At 40.2% G+C, this 22,535-nt stretch overlaps 2 long non-coding RNA genes and 1 pseudogene across 3 annotated transcripts in view; 2 read left to right on the forward strand and 1 right to left on the reverse strand.

Annotated features, from left to right (window-relative positions):
- Nucleotides 1-22,535, forward strand: part of LOC100359069 (uncharacterized) — a 195,356-nt gene that overhangs the window by 155,046 nt on the left and 17,775 nt on the right. The window contains exons 2-4 of one of the 2 annotated variants that reach the window (XR_011382680.1): nt 17,983-18,051; nt 19,903-20,013; nt 21,942-22,105. This is a non-coding gene — a long non-coding RNA (uncharacterized lncRNA). The remainder of the gene's footprint in view (nt 1-17,982; nt 18,052-19,902; nt 20,014-21,941; nt 22,106-22,535) is intronic. The other variant, XR_011382681.1, reaches the window with a different exon arrangement.
- The window catches only part of LOC127484108 (uncharacterized), a 74,644-nt gene continuing 61,251 nt past the window's right edge, over nt 9,143-22,535 (reverse strand). The window contains exon 4 of the long non-coding RNA XR_011382678.1: nt 9,143-9,323. This is a non-coding gene — a long non-coding RNA (uncharacterized lncRNA). The remainder of the gene's footprint in view (nt 9,324-22,535) is intronic.
- LOC100358809 (RRP15-like protein) lies at nt 12,781-14,399 on the forward strand (annotated as a pseudogene).

Here is a 22,535-nt window from a genome sequence, read left to right on the forward strand (position 1 = left end):
CTGTCAGTTCTCCCCACCTGACTCAGAAGTCTCCATTAGCCTGGTTGCTGGGCATGCGCATAAGCTAGTGCAACTGTTATATATGTCCAAAATGGCGTCCTCTGTCTATCAGCTTGTTATAGGGCACTGTTGCATGGTGATCGGGGAGAGAGAAACGTGCTTCTCCTCCTTTTTTTCTCCTCTAGTTTGGCAGGTATGCTATCCCCGACAGGGCTCCAAGCCAGATTCCCTCCAGGCTTTTCCTGAAGCTTTAACACCAGTGGCTTGGGTTGCTGCAGTCTGGACTCACCTCACTCTCCAAAGCTGGCATAGAGGCTCTCAGCTGCTGGAGTTCTTATTTGTGCATGTTTACACATTCCATGTAGGTCTGCTGTGTCTCTCTAATTTGCATAGAGTTTCCTCTGCTGTTTTCTCCCTAACTTCCCTGATACTGCACTCTCCCCATTTTTTTAAACTATCTTTTCCTAGACTAGAACAGTAAGCTCCCTCCATACTGCACTATCTTAATCCAACCCCCTGGATTATTTCTTAATTAATTTCTTTTTCAGATACTTCATTGTTATTATATAGAAAGGCTCCTGATATTTTGAATTTTATTTAAAATTTTATTAATATATTAAATTTTATTAATATATTAAAGGATATAATACAATAATTGAACACATATATTCAGAATGACCTGTTAAGCCAAGCAACTAACCTATCTAATTCTTTTTATTTGTGTTTAGATCCTGCCAGCTCCTCACTTCAAATTCTTTGTACAATACATCTTATTGTGAAGAGTCACTGCCCTACACTAGAAACACTAAAACTTTTTACTTGTACCTCACTGTATTTTGGTACTGGGTGGCCAATCTCCCTCTACATAAATATTTTATCCTTCCCAGTCTCTACTAATCACAATTCTAAGTGCAGATCTATTTTTTTAAAATTCCATAAATGAAAGAGAACATGGCACTTTTCATTTTGTATCTGGCTTATATAATTTAATGATCTCCAATTCCATCCTTTTTTCAGAAAATATCTTTTCTTTTTTTAAGGCTGAATGCTATTCCATTTCCCATTCATATATTGATGGACACAAAGAATGGTTCCATCTCATGGCTATGGTCATTAGTATTGTAGTGAACATGGTTGAGCAGATATCTCTGATATGCTGATTTCATTTCCTTATGATATATACATATATATGTGTGTGTTATACATATGTGATATCACACAAACACACATGTATATATGTGTATGTATATATATATATATATATATATATATATGCAGGATAGCTGTATCATGTGGAAGATTGATTTCTTAAGAATGACCATAATGTTTTCCATGATGCTCATTACTAATTTATTACTCAACACCAGTGTACAAAGGTTTTCTTTTCTGCATATCACAAGTATTTGTTACCTTTGTCTTTTTGAGTGAGAAGATACCTCAATGTTTTCTGATATGCATTTCCCTAATAACTAGTGATAAGAAGCATCCCTTTACATATTTGTTGACCATTTATATCTCTTCTTAGAAATGCCAATTCAGGTCCTTTTCCCAGTTCTTAACTATATTGTTTCCTATTGTTGCTGCTGTGTAGATTTTAAATCTATATGGATTCTGCATATCAGTCCTTTGTAAGATGCATAGCTTGAAAATATTTTACCTCATTTAATTAGTTGTATCTTCCTTCTGGTCATTGTTTTTTTTAAAAAGGAATCATCTTAGTTTATATCAAAATTATATATTTATGATTTTGCTGCCAATTCTTTTGGGAACTTATCGAAAAGCCGCCGATGCCAATATCTTATTGAATTCTCTGTCTTCTTTATGATATTTAGTGCTTACATTTAGATCATTGACCTGATTTGAGTTTTATATAGATTTTTGGTGGGTGAAGTTTAGTTTCCATCTTCTGCATATGGGTGGGCCATTTACTGAGAAAAACTATTGCCACCAGAGTATTTTTGGTGCCTTTGTCAAAGATAAGTTGGCTATGGATGTGTGGGTTCCTTTATGGGACCTCTATTCTGTCCATTGGTCTATGTATCTACTTTAATTCTATCAGTTACAATATCTTTGAGGTATGTTTTTTTCTTTTTTTATTATATTTTTTTGACAGGCAGAGTTGACAGTGAGAGAGAGAGACAGAGAGAAAGGTCTTCCTTTGCCGTTGGTTCACCCTCCAATGGCCGCCGCGGCCGGCGCGCTGTGGCCGCTGGTGCACTGCGCTGATCTGAAGGCAGGAGCCAGGTGCTTCTCCTGGTCTCCCATGCAGGTGAAGGGCCCAAGCACTTGGGCCATCCTTGACTGCACTCCCGGGCCACAGCAGAGAGCTGGCCTGGAAGAGGGGCAACCAGGACAGAATCCGGTGCCCCGGCCGGGACTAGAACCCGGGGTGCCGGCACCGCAAGGCGGAGGATTAGCCTAGTGAGCCACGGCACCGGCCAAGGTATGTTTTCAATTCACACATTACGGTGCTTCCAGAATTCTTTTGTTGTTCAAGACTGTTTTGGTTATTTGGTGGTAGGGAGCCTTTTTGACTCTATATTAATTTTTTAAGATTTATTTATTTGTTTGAAAGTCAGAGTTACAGCGACAAGGGATGGAGATCTTCCACTTGCTGTTTCACACTTCAAATGGCCACAATGGCCTGGACTGGGCCAGATCAAAATCAGGAGCCAGGAGCTTCTTCCAGGTCCTCAGTGTAGGTGGCAGGAGCCCAAGAACTTGAGCTATCTACCACTGCTTTCTCATGTCTTTAATAGGGAAGCCAGAATGTGAACCAGTGCCAATTCAGAACATCAGTATCACAGATGATACCTTTTTCTGCCATGCAACAATGACAGCTTCATTTCCATGTTAGCTAAAGGGAATTTTTAATGGTTCTATGAAGAATTTCATTAGTGTTTTGATGTTAGTTGTGTTGAATATGTAAATTATTTTGTGTGGCATGGAAATTGAACTCATTCAATCCATGAACATGAGAGATCCTTTTAGGTTTTTTGTCTTCAATGCCTTTTATCAGTGCTTTTAAAAAAATTTCTTGTAGAGGTATTTCACATCCTGAGTTATATTTCTTCCAAGGCATTTTGTTTTCTTACAGTTATTGTGAATTTAGTTGTTCTTATAATTTCTTAGTGAGTTCATTATTGGCGTACCAAACTGCTTCTGATTTCTTTGTGTTTATTTTGTGAGCTAAAACCTGAATGAATTCATTGATAAGTTTTGGCAGTCTCTTGGTAGACTCCTTCTGTTTCTCTGTATATAGAATCATGTCATCTGGAAACAGAAATAATTTCACTTTCTTCTTTCCTATTTGTATACATTTTCTTTCTGTCATTTGCATACTTCTTTGGTCAAACCTTTCAGTGCAATATTGAATAACAGTGATGAGACTGGGCATTTCTGTCTGATTCCAGATCTTAAAAGAAATGTTTTCTATTCTGGAGAATGTAGTTATGGGTAAATCATATACAGGTTTTGCTGTGTTGAAGTATGTTCCTTCTATAAATATGTTGCCCAAAATTTGCTCATAAATCAATGTTAAATTTTACCAAATACTTTATCTCCATTTATTGAGATGACTATAAAGATGATTATATAGATGATTATCTGTCATCCTGTTGATATGATTTATTTGGTTTATTTATTTGCATACATTGGTCCATATCCTATAGCCCCAGGATGCATCCTACTAGGCTATGATGTTTGAGATTTTTAATTGTTGAATTTGATTTGCTAGTATTTTGAGTCTATGTTTATCAGCCATAATGGTCTATAGTTTTATATTCAAAGACAAAGATCTGTCTGCTGTTAGCCATGGTTTTGAAAGCTAGACAATGCTGGCCTCATGGATAACTTTGAAAGAGCTCCATCTCTTTCAAGATTCTGGAACAGTTTGAGAAGTATTGATGTTAGTCTTCTGAAAGCAGATTATTAGAATTAGCAGTGAAGCAAAAAATTTTTTTTGATAGGCAGAGTGGACAGTGAGAGAGAGAGACAGAGAGAAAGGTCTTCCTTTGCCGTTGGTTCACCCTCCAATGGCTGCCGCGGCCGGCGCGCTGCGGCCGGTGCACTGCGCTGATCCGATGGCAGGAGCCAGGAGCCAGGTGCTTTTCCTGGTCTCCCATGGGGTGCAGGGCCCAAGGACTTGGGCCATCCTCCACTGCACTCCCTGGCCACAGCAGAGGGCTGGCCTGGAAGAGGGGCAACCGGGACAGAATCCGTCGCCCCGACCGGGACTAGAACCCGGTGTGCTGGCGCCGCTAGGCGGAGGATTAGCCTAGTGAGCCGCGGCGCCGGCCACAAAAATTTTTATTACTGCTTCTTACTTTCTCGGTATTATTTACTAATTTATCCACATGGTGAATCATTGTGGGTTTTTCAGCATTTTAGCAATCAATTGTAATACTCAGCAAATTTTCAAGTTTATCATCATGTGTATTGTCAACTCATGCACTGGTATTACCACTTTCATGAACATGGGGATGGCCATTACAGGATTTGAAATAGAAAAATATATATTATTAAGGTACAGGTCATCTTAACATACACAGTCTCCAAAACACACAAATAATAATATGAGTCTGTTTTTAAAAATATTTATTTATTTATTTGAAAGGCATAGTGACAGAAAGAGAGGAGAGAGAGAGAGAGAGAAATATCTTCCATCTGCTGATTCACTCCTCAAATGATCACATTGATCTGGGTTAGGCCAGGTGGAAACCAGGAGCCAAGAGTTCCTTCTGGGTCTCCCACATGGGTTCAGGGTCCCAAGTTCTTGAGCCATATTCTGCTGTTGTTCCAGGCACATGAGTAGGAAGCTGGATTGGAAGTAGAGCAGCTGAAACTCAAAGTGGTGCCCATATGGAATGCCAGCATTGCAGACTGTGGCTATACCTGCTAAGCCACAGTGTCAGCCCCTAATGTGAGTCATTTATAGGAGAGATTTGATGGAGTTTAATTCTTTTTAGCTAATGTGTCATTACTATGTGGCAATTATAAACATAATTAATAATTCATTAAACATGAAAGCAATAGTTTCCTAGCAAGAATTCTTTTTTTAAAGGCTTTTAGGAGATAGAAGATTCCTCTCTCTCTCTCTCTCTCTCTCTCTCTCCCCCTTGCCCTCCTTCCCTCTCTCCCTCCATTTCAAATTAATTAATTGTTTTAAATAACAACAATATTGGGAGTTGGGAACTCAATCTAGATCACCCAAATGGCTCAAATATTGTTAACTACTTGATCATTTCCCTTATGGATGATGTAGTCCCAGTGTTAGCATTAGTTGGAATCTGGAGTTAAGAGTGGAGCTGGGAGTGAAACCCAGGCACCAAATAAGGGGCCAGGGTTGTGATAGAGTGGATTAAGCTGCCACCTATGAGTAGTGCTGATTCATGTCCCAGCTGCTCCACTTCTGATCCAGCTCTCTTCCAATGTGCCTAGGAAAGCATGACCCAAGTGCTTGGGTCCCTGTCATCCATGTGGAGATCTGAATGAATGGCTGGCTTCATCCTGGCCCAGCCCAACCCATTACAGCCATCTGGGGAGTGAACCAGCAGATGCAAGATTTCTGTGTCCTTTTCTTCCTGTAACTTTATATTTCAAATTTTAAAAAATGATTATATTAAGGAACATCATCATGATACACTGGGTTATGCCACTGCCTAAAATTCCATAATACAATATGAGCACTGATTTGATTCCTGGCTGCTCCACTTTCTATCCAGCTCCCTGCTAATGCAGGTGGGAAAATGGCAGAAGATGGTCCAACTGCTTGGGCCTCTGCCACCCACATTGGAGTTCCAGACTCTTGGTTTCAGCCTGAACTGACCATGACAGCCAGGTAAGGATGGAAGAGCTCTCTCTCCCTCTTTCTCTCTCTCTCTCTACTATGACTTTCTAATTTAATAAACGTAAATCTTTTTTTAAAAGTTACATGATTTCTGACAAGTTATACAAAGGATACATTTGTTTTCAATTTATATTATATTTATATTATAGTATTTCAAGCCAAAATCCACATAAAATGTTATTTTCCTCTGTCAGTTTTTTTATTTATATGTTGATATGGACATAAATGCAAAAGTAAGTGACCCAGCATATAAATAAACTAAATTAACCAAGGACGTTAAAGATCTCTACGATGAAAATTACAAAATCTTAAAGAAAGAAATAAAAGAGGATACCAAACAATGGAAAAATCTTCCATGCTCATGGATTGGAAGAATCAATATCATCAAAATGTCCATTCTCCCAAAAGCAATTTATAGATTCAATGCAATACCAATCAAAATTCCAAAGACATTCTTCTCAGATCTGGAAAAAATGGTGCTTAAATTCATATGGAGGCACAAGAGACCTCGAATAGCTAAAGCAATCTCGTACAACAAAAACAAAGCCAGAGGCATCACAATACCAGATTTCAGGACATACTACAGGGCAGTTGTAATCAAAACAGCATGGTACTGGTACAGAAACAGATGGATAGACCAATGGAACAGAATTGAAGCACCAGAAATCAATCCAAACATCTACAGCCAACTTATATTTGATCAAGATACTAAAACTAATTCCTGGAGCAAGGACAGTCTCTTCAATAAATGGTGCTGGGAAAATTGGATTTCCATGTGCAGAATCATGAAGCAAGACCCCTACCTTACACCTTACACAAAAATCCACTCAACATGGATTAAAGACCTAAATCTACGACCTGACACCATCAAGTTACTAGAGAACATTGGAGAAACCCTTCAAGATATTGGCACAGGCAAAGAATTTCTGGAAAAGACCCGGGAGGCACAGGCAGTCAAAGCCAAAATCAACTATTGGGATTGCATCAAATTGAGAAGTTTCTGTACTGCAAAAGAAACAGTCAGGAGAGTGAAGAGACAACCGACAGAATGGGAAAAAATATTTACAAACTATGCAACAGAAAAAGGGTTAATAACCAGAATCTACAAAGAGATCAAGAAACTCCACAAAAACAAAACCAACAACCCACTTAAGAGATGGGCCAAGGGCCTCAATAGACATTTTTCAAAAGAGGAAATCCAAATGGCCAACAGGCACATGAAAAAATGTTCAAGGTCACTAGCAATCAGGGAAATGCAAATCAAAACCACAATGAGGTTTCACCTCACCCCGATTAGAATGGCTCACATGCAGAAATCTACCAACAACAGATGCTGGCGAGGATGTGGGGAAAAAGGGACACTAACCCACTGTTGGTGGGAATGCAAACTGGTCAAGCCACTATGGAAGTCAGTCTGGAGATTCCTCAGGAACCTGAAGATAACCCTACTGTTCGACCCAGCCATCCCACTCCTTGGAATTTACCCAAAGGAATTTAAATTGGCAAACAAAAAAGCGGTCTGCACCCTAATGTTTATTGCAGCTCAATTCACAATAGCCAAGACCTGGAACCAACCTAAATGCCCATCAACGGTAGACTGGATAAAGAAATTATGGGATATGTACTCTTTAGAATACTATACCACAGTAAGAAACAACAAAATCCAGTCATTTGCAACAAAATGGAGGAATCTGGAACACATCATGCTGAGTGAAATAAGCCAGTCCCAAAGGGACAAATACCATATGTTCTCCCTGATCGGTGACAACTGACTGAACACCAAAAAGGAAACCTGTTGAAGTGAAATGGACACTATGGGAAACAGTGACTTGATCAGCATAGCCCTGACTGTTAATGAACAACTTCATACATTATCCCTCTTAGTAGTTTTTTTGTCTGTTCTACTTAATATGACTGGTTTAATTCTGTAATTATCACACAGTTATTCTTAAGTGTTGAAAATTAACTGAAATGTGATCCCTGTTAAACATAAGAGTGGGAATAAGAGAGGGAAGAGATGTATAATTTGGGACATGCTTAAGCTGACTTGCCCCAAATGGTAGAGTTAGAAACATACCAGGGGATTCCAATTCAATCCCATCAAGGTGGCATGTGCCAATGCCATCTCACTAGTCCAAGTGATCAATTTCAGTTCACAATTGATCATAATGAAAGGACTAAGAGTCAAAGGGAGCACATAAACAAGTCTAGTACCTGCTAACACTAACCGATAGAATAAATAAAGGGGAGAGTGATCCAACATGGGAAGTGAGATACTCAGCAGACTCATAGAATGGCAGATGTCCTAAATAGCACTCTGGCCTCAGAATCAGCCCTAAAGGCATTCGGATCTGGCTGAAAAGCCCATGAGAGTATTTCAGGCATGGAAAGCCAAGACACTCTGGCAAAAGATCTCTGCGAGTGAGATCCCAGTGGAAAGAACAGGTCTTCAAAGAAGGAGGTACCTTTCTCTGAAGGGAGGAGAGAACCTCCACTTTGACTATGACCTTGTCTAAACAAGATAAGAATCGGAGAACTCAGAGGGCTTCCATAGCCTTGGAAACTCATGACTGGAGCATAGGGAGATTACTGATGCCATAGACAGGAGTGTCAATTGGTAAAGTCAACAACAGGAGTCACTGTGCACTTACTCCTCATGTAGGATCTCTGTCCTTAATGTGTTGTACATTGAGATTTAATGCTATAACGAGTACTCAAACAATATATTTCACTTTGTGTTTCTATGGGGGTGCAAACTGTTGAAATCTTTACTTAATGCATACTAAACTGATCTTCTGTAAAAAAAAAAAAAAAGAAATTATCAATTCCCAACTTGACTCTCACTGGGATTAAACATGACAATAGGTCTGATCTGATTTCATCATCATTTAAAAAAAATCATCTATTATTTTTCACTTTATGTTTCTGTGTGGCAGCGAACTGTTGAAATCCTTACTTAATGTATACTAAGCTGATCTTCTGTATATTAAGATAATCGAAAATGAATCTTGATGTGAATGGAAGGGGAGAGGGAGTGGGAAAGGGGAGGGTTGTGGGTGGGAGGGACGGTATGGGGGGAAGCCATTGTAATCCGTAAGTCGTACTTTGGAAATTTATATTCATTAAATAAAAGTTAAAAAAAAAGCTAAAAAAAATGATTATTGATTCAAGGGCAAAGTATTTGGGACCGCTGATATTACTCTTGTCTGTATGTCTTTTTAAAGAATATAATTAAGTATCACTTCTCAGCCTTTTGGCTAAGATCAAGAATGTAATTAAGTAATAAATTAATCCAAAGCAAAACATAGACACCACAGGTACTTGCCTAAATATTTTAGTAGCAGTGAACCAGAAAAGACTAACTTAGGGTTTGGCATTGTGGTAGAGTAGTTTATCTGTGATGCAGCATCCCATATTGTAGGGTCAGTTCGAAGCCCAAGTACTCTGCTTCTGATCCAGATGCCTGCTAGTGTGCCTGTGAAGGCAATAAAAGATGGACCATTAATTGAGCTGTTATGAAATAAGTAGAAACCATATGGAGTTATTGATTCCTGGATGCAGACCCTACTGTTGCAACCATCTGGGTCGTGAAGAAGCAGGACAGAAGGAACATCTCTCTCTCTCTCTCTCTCTCTCTTGCTCTTCCTTTCAAATAAATAAGTAAATATTAAGAAATGAAACAAATAACTTGATAATCCTTATGGGAGTCCTGAGTAGTCCATCCACTCTCTGGCCAGTACTTTCTTTATCTCTACCATGGGACTATACCTCTGCATTCAGCTCAGATTAATTACCCAGACTTTTGTCATTTATTCAGTGCTTAAAATAATTAAGTCTACTCATTACATGGAAAGTATACTTAGGCAATAGAAGAATGAGTTGCCAACTGTCAGGGCTGGCTGCTCCACTTCTGTTCCAACTCCCTGCCAATGTGCCTGGGAAAGCAGTGGAAGATGGCTCAAGTGCTTGGGTTCCTGCACCCATGTGCCTGCATCTCATATTGGTGCTAGTTCAAATCCTGACTGCTCCACTTCTGATCCTGCTCCCTGCAATCATGCCTGGGAAATAGTGGAATATGGTTCAAGTGCTTGTTTTCCTGCACCCATGTAGGAATCCCAAAAGAACATCTGGCTCCTGGCTTCATCTTGGCCCAGCACTAGCCATTATGGCCAATTGAGAAGTCAGCCAACAGATGCAAGATCTCTGTCTCTGCCTCTATCTTCCAGCAACTCAGCTCTTCAAATAAGTCTTTAAAAAATAAGACTAGCCAACTGTCCATGAGTATGTTCTTCCAACTTTTTCTCTTCTCAGGACTCCTCATGGAATCCACATTTCCAATCCCAGTTGGAGCAGCTTTGGTTGGCAGTTTTGTAATGAGCTGGATGAATAAAAGGACATGAAGAAAGGACATGAGGACCTACTACTTCACGGTGCCAGTCTAGTTCTTTGATCTCTGAAAGTTCATTCCTATTTCAAGAAATGTGAGTTTTAGACTTATTTTTCAGGGTACCATTGCCTCTGTGATCTGAGGAGCTGGTACATAGGCTTTGAAGCTCAAGGCAGATTTTCCTGCATTCACAGAATAGTCAATGGATGGCAATGGAAGGATTATAGAAGACTACGGAATTTGAGTGGATCAAATCATACCTTAAGCATAGAGAAGACTAGGAATAGCTGTGGACCCAGAGTCAGTTAACCAACCCCTTCCAAATTCAAGCCCACATCCCTGACCATCCCATTTGAATGAGGGGCATGAATATCAGTGGAACCCTTGCATTTCACAGATCTCTTGTGTTGACCTCTTTGTCTATTTGGTGGCAGCAATCCACAGATGCAGGGAAAAATTCAAGCCCAGCTCTCAGAACAACAAGTGAACATTTGCAAGATGTATGGGTGGGTAGACAGGAGAATTTCAGGAGTTCCTAGGTAGTAGTTCCTGCATTCATAGCACATTTCTTTCAAATGTAAATTTGTCAAGCCAAGTATTGGTCATCAGAATTCTATATGGTTAGCACACACGGATGGAGATGAATTCAGATGCACCATGACTGATAAGGCTAGATATTCAGGAACCATACAAACCATACATTTCCTAATGGAAATGTACTTCTGAGAAGTACAGTCTTCCCCTGTTATGACATCACTAGCACGGAACTGTGGATACAGGTTTTTCAGGTTCCTTCTGAGCATTGGTCTTTCTGACCAATCCTGCCCTCTTCCCAAAAAATTCCAGGCCCTGAAGCTTTACTGATACTGCTCCATCCACTCCAAATGCAATCTCAATCCCTGAAGGAAGGCTCCTGGGGGAAACAAGCAGTCCCCAAAAGTACCAGGGAGTCCTGGGGAGTGAGACACATCTGCTTGCTGGGAGCAAAAGCATCCATGGTTCTCAGGTGGGTGAGTCTTGACATTTGGTTGTGAGCCAGAGGTCTCATTCAATAGGGGAAGCCATACTGGCATTGGATTATCAGATCTGAAGACCAGGAAATATGCACCATGACCTTCATTAAAGGTAGTTAATTCATCAGACAGGAGTGCTCTGCCACAATGTCTGTGCTCTTATAGATATGCAGAAATTGGTTCTAGCAGTTCCACAAATGTGGCCACCCAGATTTCAAAGGGGCAGACTACAAAAGCAAGATCTGTGTTTTAAGTCTAGTTTGAACTCAGTTACTAGGTCATGTTACTAACCTATATGGCATAGATTTATCCATCGATATGTAGCACATGACTTTCACAATACCAGTTTAAGATCACAAATCCCCAGAAAAATTACTGTAAAGTTTGTGCAAGCTCTCATATTATGGGCCAATTGTATTTGTGAGGTTTCATCATGACTATTCAGAAGAGAAGCTTCTAGTCTTTTCCTATCTATGGCCTACTTAGTACTCTTATTTGAGTTTACAGAAATTTATATGAAATCTAGTTTTCAAAGTCAGTGTGTTCTATGAGAAAATTGAGCATACCGAATGGTGATCTAGTTCCTTTCTAGCAAAAATAGTTTATGCTGAATGAAAGAGTAGACTCCATGAAGAGGAATCCACCTAAAAGAATTTCCCTGTGGCCCACACCCTTTCAGTAGGTCTTTACAATAGAGGCAAAGGATATCCAGAGTGGTAAAGACCCTAGCTTTTCATGGCCCAAGCAGTTACTGAAGCTAGTGTCCAGAGTGAACAAAATTTGAATGATGCTGCCTTGTCTCATATGTAAACTACCAAAGACTGGATGATATTGGAAGCTTTATGTAAATTTAGAGAAGGGATGTGTGAATGAGTTGAAAATAGAAAAGGAACTAGGAAATGTTACTTTTCAGAAGGGTCTCGAAGGGGTAACCTGTGATAGAGGAATAGCCTGTCATATCTGAGAAACTCTCCATACCACTCTCTAACACAATACAATTGCTTCATGTTGCCACCATTATTTCAGAATTGGAGCTCTCCAAAACCTGGTCTATTTCCACATTTGGTATCTATAGCTATGCCAATGCTCCCTCTAACCTGATAGTTCTTCCTGGTGGCACTGGATGTGTTCCCAGGACCTTTGTGCCAGATAAGAAGGATGAAACAATGTCAATTTTATGAGATCAGTTTGTGGATAAGTGGGATGCTTGAAAACCTGGATACCTGAAACGTAATTGCTTTGTTTCCAGTTTTACTCTTAAGTAACAATTTGTTACACATCAAGGTATGGCATGGTTCACTATGCACAGAGATCACTTCCTGGTAAAGTTTATCATTCAAGTATGGAAAAAAGAATAATCAAAACTTATTTTTTCTTTTTCTTTTTCTTTTATTTATTTGACAGAGTTATAAAAAGTGAGAGAGACAGAGAGAAAGGTCTTCCTTCCATTGGTTCACTCCCCTAATGGCTGCTACCGCTGGCACTGCAGCGATCCGAAGCCAGGAGCCAGGTGCTTCTTCCTGGTCTCCCACGCAGGTGCAGAAACCCAAGCACTTGGGTACTTCCATGAGAGAAAAATGGCTGCGGCCATTGCAAACTCACGTGTGAGTGCGGGGAAAAAGCTGAAAAATTCGCTAAAGAAGAAGAAGGTGAAAATGATTGCCAAAGTCATAGCGTCAGAGCTGGAAGAGGAGGTGAAAGATGCTTCCGACAGTGGAGGATCTATAGGAAGCTGTGGATCAGAAAAGGATCATTTTTCTGATGATGAAGCAGCAGATGTTGACAATGAGGATGATGCTGAACCCTGTGACAAAGAAAATGAAAATGCTGGAGAATCATGTGCTGGAACTAATATGTGCTGGGCAGATGCCATGGCTAAAATCCTCAACAAGAAAACACCTAAAAGTAAACCCACCATTCTAGTCAAAAATAAAGAACTGGAAAAGGAAAAAGAAAAGTTAAAGCAAGAAAGACTTGAGAGAAGAAAACAGCTTGATAAGAGGCGGGAGTGGGAAATGATGTGCTGAGTAAAGCCAGATGTTGTCAAAGAAAAAGAAGCAGAGAGAAATCTTCAGAGAATTGCAACGAGGGGTGTGGTGCAATTATTTATGCTGTCCAAAAACATCAAAAGAATGTTGATGAAAAGGTTAAAGGGCCGGCACCGCGGCTCACTAGGCTAATCCTCCACCTTGCGGTGCCGGCACACCGGGTTCTAGTCCCGGTAGGGGCGCTGGATTCTGTCCCGGTTGCCCCTCTTCCAGGCCAGCTCTCTGCTGTGGCCAGGGAGTGCAGTGGAAGATGGCCCAAGTGCTTGGGCCCTGCACCCCATTGGAGACCAGGAGAAGTACCTGGCTCCTGCCTTCGGATCAGTGCAGTGCGCCGGCCGCGGCGGCCATTGGAGGGTGAACCAATGGCAAAGGAAGACCTTTCTCTCTGTCTCTCTCTCTCACTGTCCACTCTGCCTGTCAAAAAAAATAAATAAATAAATAAATAAAAATAGAAAAGAGAAGAGGTTAAAGAAGCTGGAGGCTCTATTAGAAAGCGTGCTAAATTGATATCAACTGTTTCTAAGAAAGATTTCATCAGTGTTCTGAGAGGAATGGATGGAACTGCAAATGAGAAAAGTTCAACTGAGAACTCGAAAGCCAAACAGACTAAAGCGAAATAAGAAGAGGGCCCAGGTTGGACGATCCTACGTGATGATTTCATGATGGGAGCACCTATGAAAGACTGGGACAAGTTAAGTTGGGGCAGATAACAGCAGACCAGAATCTGCAAGTGACTCTGAAGTGTAAAATAATAGAGGCAACATAGTTTTCAGTTTATTTTAGCTACAAAGATACTCTATCCTCCGGCAGTTTGGGAATTATAATGATACCATTTGTAAGAAAGCCAAGACTTACTAGCTTTGATGTTCCCCCTTTACATGTAAACTTTGTTAAAATTGTATTTTCAAATTTTGCATAACTTTAGGCATTGTTCCTCAAGACATCTGCAACAAAAAATACATCCACTTGATCAGCAAGATCCACATCGTGCCAGTATGGTCAGATGTTTACAGATTGGTCATGTCTGTGCTGGGTTCTTTCAGTGTCACCACTGTTGCTAGACATGCAATGCCAATTCATAAGTAAAATGAACTCTTTGAAGTCAATATTTCTCTGCCTTCCAATTTAGACACTATTTGTTTGTAGCTTTTGGGAATGATGGATATTTTTGTCTGTTTTAGTTAGCTATTGAGAAACCTGTGCATAAAGTTAATATTTTTGATTTTGTGCGATGAATTTAATTTTGTCTGATAGATATTTAAAAATACTAGATCTCTACTTTTATATTTCCTTTTATATACTAAGTAATATAAATAAGTACTAACATTTACTTTTTAGAATTTTTTTTCATGAAAGATTTATTGAGATGGAAATTTTCATGGGTATCTTATGCAAGAGATTTGGTTTCTTAGGAAACATATTTGATATGTTCTAATTTCTCTCTTTTCATCTCCCAAAACATTTGAGTTAGTTTAAATTCTTTTTTCATGGACAACCTAAGCCATGAAATGATGGAGTTAGGTACCAGGTAATTTTGCATCATAATATTGCATCTGATTTGAGACTTCATTGCATATTGTTTCCTTAAAAGTTATTAAATTGGGTGACTTTTAGTATCAAGTTGTGAAATAAACAGAAGAGAAAAGTAAGACTGTTTAATATTATTCCAAAATTCCTGTGAAACTCAGCTCCAGATTACAAGTTTGTAAGGGAATTATTTATTAATGTGAGTTGTTCTTCTTTGACAATGATCCATCCCTTTCTCCATCATTTCCATAAGAAAAATAGTTCCCTCCTATCACTCGGTTGTACATACTTGCATCTATTATATATTGAAGGAATAATTTTCTCCCAAAACAATGTACTAAAGCATAGATGTTTCTATTTTTAAGCCCATTTAAGTGTTACCAGTATTATGTGGCTAACATTAAATTAGTCCATGGCCTGGTATTTGTTATCTTGAAGAAAGGTAGACACCCAAAATATAAAGTGGTTAAAACAGCAAAGCTCAAAATACATTTTTGTATTTGTCCCAACTTCTGAACTTCAGTATCTTATTAAATTTAGAACTGCCATCTTGTCACTTTAATATAAATAAATGTGAACAGGTATTCCTCAGTGTTAATACAGGAATGCTCAGTATCCTAATAGATAATATTTCAGTGTATTCTAACTCATAGATAATTTCGGGAAAATAATGTGTAAAACCTAAAAACTCGTTTTTCCACAGGACCAAATATTAAACTTTATATTTTGTTATTAATCAGTTCTTGGGTCATCATACAAAAAGTTTGCAAATTTTTTCCTGAATAAATAAAATAAATAAATAAATAAATAAAATTTTCAGTTTTATATGATTAAAAAAAAGATGGCCACTGAGGTGAAAAGTTCATGCCAAGATGGCCACTGACAGCAGAAACTGCCTGGCAACAGGTCGTGATTGGATGGCTTTGGAAACCACATGACAACAAAGCCTGACTGATGGCAGTCCATGATTGGATGGTTTCAGAAACTGTCTGACAACAAGAGCCTGACTGGCAATAGGCTGTGATTGGATGGCTTTGGAAACTGCCTGGCAACAGGCTGTGATTTGTTGCGGCATAGACCACCCCTTGACCGGATTGGCTGGTCTTGGCTATATAAGCTGTTGTACTAACTGATATAAGTGAGTCTGCAGGCTGCTCGCCTCAGGCCTGCTTTCACCCGACTCCCAGGGTCTGTGTGGTGACTCCTCTTGACCCCACCACACTCCTCCTCTCAGAAACAATCCACTGCAACATTGTTGAGAAATCAACTGCAACAACAGAGTACACACACTATATAAATGTAAAACCTGCAATTTTGCAATTGAATGGCTGAAGGAATAGCTGCAAGTGTCTAAACATGGGCTGGTACAAGGAAATGGAGATGCTAAGTGCTCTAATTTTATCATTATGCATGGGAAACTCACATGTATGTTGGAGTGTCATATTATATTCTGGACTTATGTGTAACTATGATGTGCTAATCAAGGAAAATTGTTACATGTTGAACACAATGAAAGTGTTACATAACCTAATTGATCATTAAACCTTGTATACATGAAATGAAGTATCACATTGTACCGCACAAAAATGTACAGCAAAATTGTACCACAATCTACTGTACTTGGGGAATATTTGACATTTTCCAAACCTATCAAGAAATGACCATTCAATAACAATGACATTGTAACAAATGCAAACTCTGAAATTCTAATAAATTGAGCTATAATATTCAAACAGTTTTGTACTGGCAAAAACCAGACACTTTAAATGGAAGGGGGAACAGAGTAAAGAGGTAAAAATCAATCTTTGTATTCACAGTCCATTAAGTTTTGACAGAGATGCCAATACCAAACAATGAAGATAGGCATGTCTCTGGAATAGTCATTAACAATTTGATATCCACATGCAAAGGAAAGATATTATAATTTTATCTTACACTACACCTAAACATATGCTCATTTGAATGACTGAGGTGTAAGACAAAAAACTTTAAAACCTAAAAGTAGCATCAAGTGAAATTTCCATACATTAGTCTTGGAAATGCTGTGTAAGAAAAGAATGAAACTGAGAATAAGTAAAGCAAAAATATTCAAGTGGAAAAACTTCCAAGTAAAAAGCTTTTAAAAAGGAGTTTTCCTCTCTTAGAAGCCCCCCTCCATGCTACTCTCGCTGGTGGTCTTTGATTCTAATAAATACTTTTAAATCTCCTTGCTGTCAACCTGGAAATTCTTCTATGTGAGACAAAGAACCGAGGTAACAATAATTTCTCTACCACAGTTTTCCCATAATATTATTTTTGTGCCGTGACTTGGATAACAACTCCAATGTGATGTGGATCCAACATCAGATTATCTCACAAGACTGGTGAGCATGCAGACTGCTGTTGCTTTTCTTTTGGACAGCCTTCCTCTCTTTCATAGTAACTTGCATTTTTCTCAAAACACTGGGTCCCTGTTAGCCAGTTAAAAGTGATTAGCATGGCTGCTGGTCTCAAGACTCAGGGATGAGCCATATCAGTCCCCTGGAGCTGGGACTCTATCCTAACGTCTTCCCTCCCTCTTGCATAGTTCAGCCCTTTGGGTGGAGTGGAAGAAGGCCCAGAGACAACTGATGGATTCTGGCTGCAGCTACACTCCAGAGGTTTTAGAAGGTCTCCTGGCTAGGCACCAGCCCCCTGACTGCTGAAATGGTGTTGGGCCTTGAAACACCTCCCTTGCCTCCTGCATGCATTGGCCCTTTGCGTGGGCCTGGAAGAAGGCCTTGAGGCAACTGATGGATTCTGGCTGGGGCTACACTCCAGCATTTTCAGAAGGTCTCGTGGCTAGGCACCAGGCTCCCACTGCCGGAAAGGTGTTGGGCCAACACAGTTTCCAGTGAGGAGCCTGTCCCCTGCCATTTTGGAGTCCTCATGAGCTAGAAAGCCAGAGACTCCACCCTTCATGCTTCTTGTCTCAGCTCTGGGAATGTTGGTCTGGCCCAACTCAGCTTCCTTTCACATGGATCAGCCCGACACATGGACTGGGAGAAAGGTTTGGAGTAACCTTGAAATTCAGGCCAGGGCCACTCTCTGGAGTTTTTCAAGGACTCCCTGACTGAACATCAGATACCAATGGCCCATTAGGGTGTCAGCTGAAAACTGCATTCTGTTCTTCCTTCCCAGAGATTAATCTGTCTGTGAGACTGGGTACAGCCTGCAGTGAGGCCTTGGGTTCCGGGCTCCATGCCTCAGGTGAGTTTTTCCTTTACCCCAGATCTCAACAGATCTCTGTCTCTCTGCTTCTCCAAATGCTTTCTGTACCTTGTCAAGTCTCCACAATTTCTACAAACTCAATTTCCTGGTCTTATTAGTGGGTATTTCCTAGATATTTTATTCATCGGTTCTGGGTTAAGTCTATCTTGTTTGCAGACAGGCAGTCTCTTGATCTAAACTCCCATTAGATGCAGTCCCTGGGTGGCATAGACAAGTCTCAGCATGTCTCTGGTATCCCCCACCTTGCTTATCCAGTCTGCTCTTTTGGGTCCCCATTGTCAGCTACTGCAGAGGAGTTTTACTGGGGAGAATTATATTCTCCTTCTCTGCTTCTTTGTGATTTCACCTGTGTAGTCAACAACACAGGTGGTAGCCAGGGCTGGCACTCTAGCTTACAGACACCTCTGCTAAGGCTCTTGACTTGAAAGATCGTTGTTGAAATCAGGCCTATTAGGCCAGACTCAAGAAGAGGCATAAAACTACTATTTTTCCCTATGTATGAAAACAAGCTACAGTATATATTTGACCAGGCAGAGGCCTAATATAGCACACTACCAGTAAGGGAACTGATCACTCCCAGTGTGTGCTATTCTGACAACTATATATCCTAGGCTTCGGTGTGGAAGGCTGAGCAAGAATGGGTGACACGTGTTAATCCCACCCTCACCTTCCTCCCTTTCCTGTGGGCTTCAGTGCATGTCTGGACACCACAGGTAGCAAGACAGCTTCAAGATGTCTCAAACTCAGGAGACATAAGGCCTGAAGCACGTGGGGTCAGCGCTGTGGCATAGCAGGTTGACACCCTGGCCTGAAGTGCCGGCATCTCATATGGCTGCCAGTTCTGGTCCCAGCTGCTCCTCTTCCAGTACAGCTCTCATTCCAACCAAGAGGCAAACTATCTACTTTTATTTCTTTGGCCCATGAGCATACAGAAAAATGCCTCATCATTTTCTACACCACTACCTTCCCTATTTACAAACTGGAGGATGGAGAAGTTAGCTTAAGTGAGTTACATAAAGTGCCAGCCCCTCTACTCTGACTCCCCACATCAGAACTCTGTCTCCTAACAGACCTCTTGCCTCTATTACCCTGCATATGCTTTGGTATGCATCAAATTCTTTTCCTAAAGTGTCAGAGTCCTTGGGTATATGCAGTGAGCCATCAGGGTTCTTCTGTTATTGCTTGTGACTGCTGATTTTAATCCCAGTGGAATTTTTTTATCAGGTGACAATTGCCCCCATTGTTTTAATATGGCCTGGGGGTTTCTGGGCAAGAATCTAGGCCCAATAACTTCAGATGCTGTTGAATGCATATGGGTTAATCCACATGATGACTTCTTGAGACCTGACTCCTAATCCCTGAGACTGATTTGAGTGACAGCCTCACTATTAGACATGCACAGTATTAGAGTATAAGGTTATTGTCTCTTTGCAGGGACTCCAGTTTCTTTCTACCCTGCCCTTTTGTGGGCTCTTACAGGAGCCTCCTTGTAGTAATTGCCCTCTTCTACAACCTATCAGATTCTCCTTAGGAATCTCTGGAGGGGTGTCCACCTGTGCTTAAACAATGACCTCTCCCATTAAAACCTAACAATGGTGAGCAATCTCCAGTGGACTTTTTGTCCCTGGCACATCAGTCCCTAGCCTACATTAACCCTTGAGACCCATCTCACAGTCCCAAATAGCTGACTGCTGACTAGGCATCAATGGCTTAAGGTATTTTTTCTTTGAGTAAAAGGAAAATTAGTTTCAAATTCAATTAGAATCTAAAATGATGTCTTTGATAAGTAGAATTTGATATAAATGTGACTTTGACTATAATATTATCCAGCAGTTCTGATGAACCATGTTGCTGTGGATTCGTTCTGAGAGAGGCACAGTGGGGGCAAGAGGTGTGGAGTCACAACACAGACACCAGCAGTCTGTTGAAAGCAGGCTAGAGGTGAGCAGCTCTCAGACTCATTTACTTTAGTTGGTGCAGCAGCTTATATAGCCGAGACAGCCAATCCAGTCAAGGGGCAGTTTATGCCATAACCAATCACTGCCTCTGGCCAGGCAGGCTCTTTTGACATGTGGGTTCTGAAGCCATTTCCTGAGTAACTGACACTCGCTTGCCAGTGGCCATCTTGGCATGGCCTTCTCATTCCACCACAAACACATATTCATGTATCTAAAGGATATGAAATGTGTGCATGAAAGATATATGTGTTTTCCTCATTTTCATTTCAGCATTATACAAATGTTCCAAGTGTGGAATCGACCTATCAGCAGATAAGTGTATAACGGCAACCTGACATATATAAATACACATACACACACACACACACACACACAATGGAATATTTTTTAATCTTAGCAATGAAGGAAATCCTATTAATTCTGACAACATGGATGAACTTGGAGGACATTCTGTTACATGAAATACACCAAGTGCAAGAAGAGAAATACCTCCTGTTCTCACTCATGTGTACATTTTTTCATTTCATGTGTATATTGTCCAATGTCAATCCCACAGAAATAAGAGTTTGGTGATTACCAACACTGGGAGGTGGGGAAGTCAGGAGATATTGATCACAAGGATCAAGATTGGTCAAGGCCAATGAGTTCAAGTGAACTATCAGACATTACGAGAAACACAGTTTTGAGAAACAGTTAATAACATGTTACTGAAAAGTGTTGATACAGTAGGCTGTAAGTGTTGTCAGTACAGGAAGTGATAAAGATGTGAGGTAAATCACATGGCAAATAATTGGACTGAACCAGTCTACAAGTGTACAAATATCAAATCACTCTTCTATAACCATAAATCCATGTAAAGCTATCCATTTTGAAATGAAAATATACCTGTAAGAAAAGTTTATTGAGATTGTTTTCTCATAAAGAGGGATGAGAAAATAGATATGACAACAGGAAATAAGTAATTGAAAAATAATATGTTTTCTTTCAGTTTTTATATTGAATCCATTGATGTGGAGAGCATGGTGCTTCCAGAATTTTGTATGGCAAAAGCCTCTGGCTGACGGATTGGTAGATATGGAAAATGAACTCCTACCCCTCTGTGGATCGTAGCCCACTTGCTTATAAATCATGAAGCCTGTTTTTCTAGCAGGATATTGCTATCCTATTAGACACAGTAATAAACAAACTTCCTGCACTGCACCTAGGGTCATCTATGACTGATGTGGTCATTTTGTTGCTGAACCATCACATGCAATGGTGCATTACTGAGTGTTTATTCCAATAGCAATTCTTTCTAAATCTGCCAAATCCCTCAAACCCATCTATTGGCACAACTGTATTTGTCCCCTTGTTCACATAGTGTAACATAGATGCTCTCCTAGGATACTGTGGATCCCAAGGGCTTGTCAGACCATGATGAAATAAAAAATGCCAGAGGGTTTGAGCAATCAAAAATGTGTTTTTCTGAAGTGTTTTTCCTCATAATTGAGAGTGACAGGTGCAAAGCCTCATGCAGGTGATCTTGAGTTAATGGGTGAGTTGAAAGGAAACAAAAAATACATCAAGCCAGAGCAGTTCTGATCAGAGGGACATTAAGAGCAAGGTCACAGCCATGTATCTTCCTTATAAATGTTTCCATTCTGCTTCTAGCTGCTGTTCCCTTGTCTAGATCATGAGACTGACACACATTTTGTACATGTTGAGGGCATACAGCAATGCTGGGAATTAGCTGTGCCCTCCAAAGAGATTAATTCTCTCTGCTGCATGATGAGCCTTTATAACTGGTCCATCCCCATGTTCTCCTCATCTCAGCTGAAACTGCAGGCTTTGGGTATGGCTTGGGAAGACATTGACATGTCATTGTCTCTGATTTTTCTCTTCCTACTCCTATACCCTTTACACACTTCACAGACCATCACTGATAAAAGCTGCCGTACATACCTGAAGCCAAGTGTCTACAGAAATGGAGAGCTTGTGCTGGGTGTGTTTTTCCCCCTTTACTACATGGAAGTGGAAAGAGACATGACCCGGTTATCTTTTTTATTGAAGCCTGACTATAAAGTGGCTGCATCTTGGTAAGTTCAAGGATGTGTGTAAGTGTAAAGTGTGGTTATGCCTTCATGTGCAGCCATGATTGTGCCTGTGTATTTTCAATCCCTCTTGAGAATTCTGAAAAGTGTGGAAAGAGGAGGAGAAATGTAGATGATGCAGTGAATAAAGGCTGAAGTCCTCCACCTTCTTTCTCCATACACAACTTTTTATTTTCTATTTGTTTTCCAATCCTTTAGAGGCAGAAGAGAATAATCAGTATTTTTGTGCCTGCTGCATTGACAAGATATCTCTGATCAAGCATTGTGTTCTTATAATGAGTGAGAGTGTTGGAACCACAGTATCCCTACTGCTAGCACTCATGGAAGGGGTACATAGGAATCCTGAAACACAGAGAACCTTAGTTGAGTTCGATGTTAGGAACAAGGGGGCTCACTCTGTTGTCTCTGCTGACAT

Source organism: Oryctolagus cuniculus, chromosome 15, assembly GCF_964237555.1.
Source record: "Oryctolagus cuniculus chromosome 15, mOryCun1.1, whole genome shotgun sequence".
NCBI classification, from domain to species: Eukaryota; Metazoa; Chordata; class Mammalia; order Lagomorpha; family Leporidae; genus Oryctolagus; species Oryctolagus cuniculus.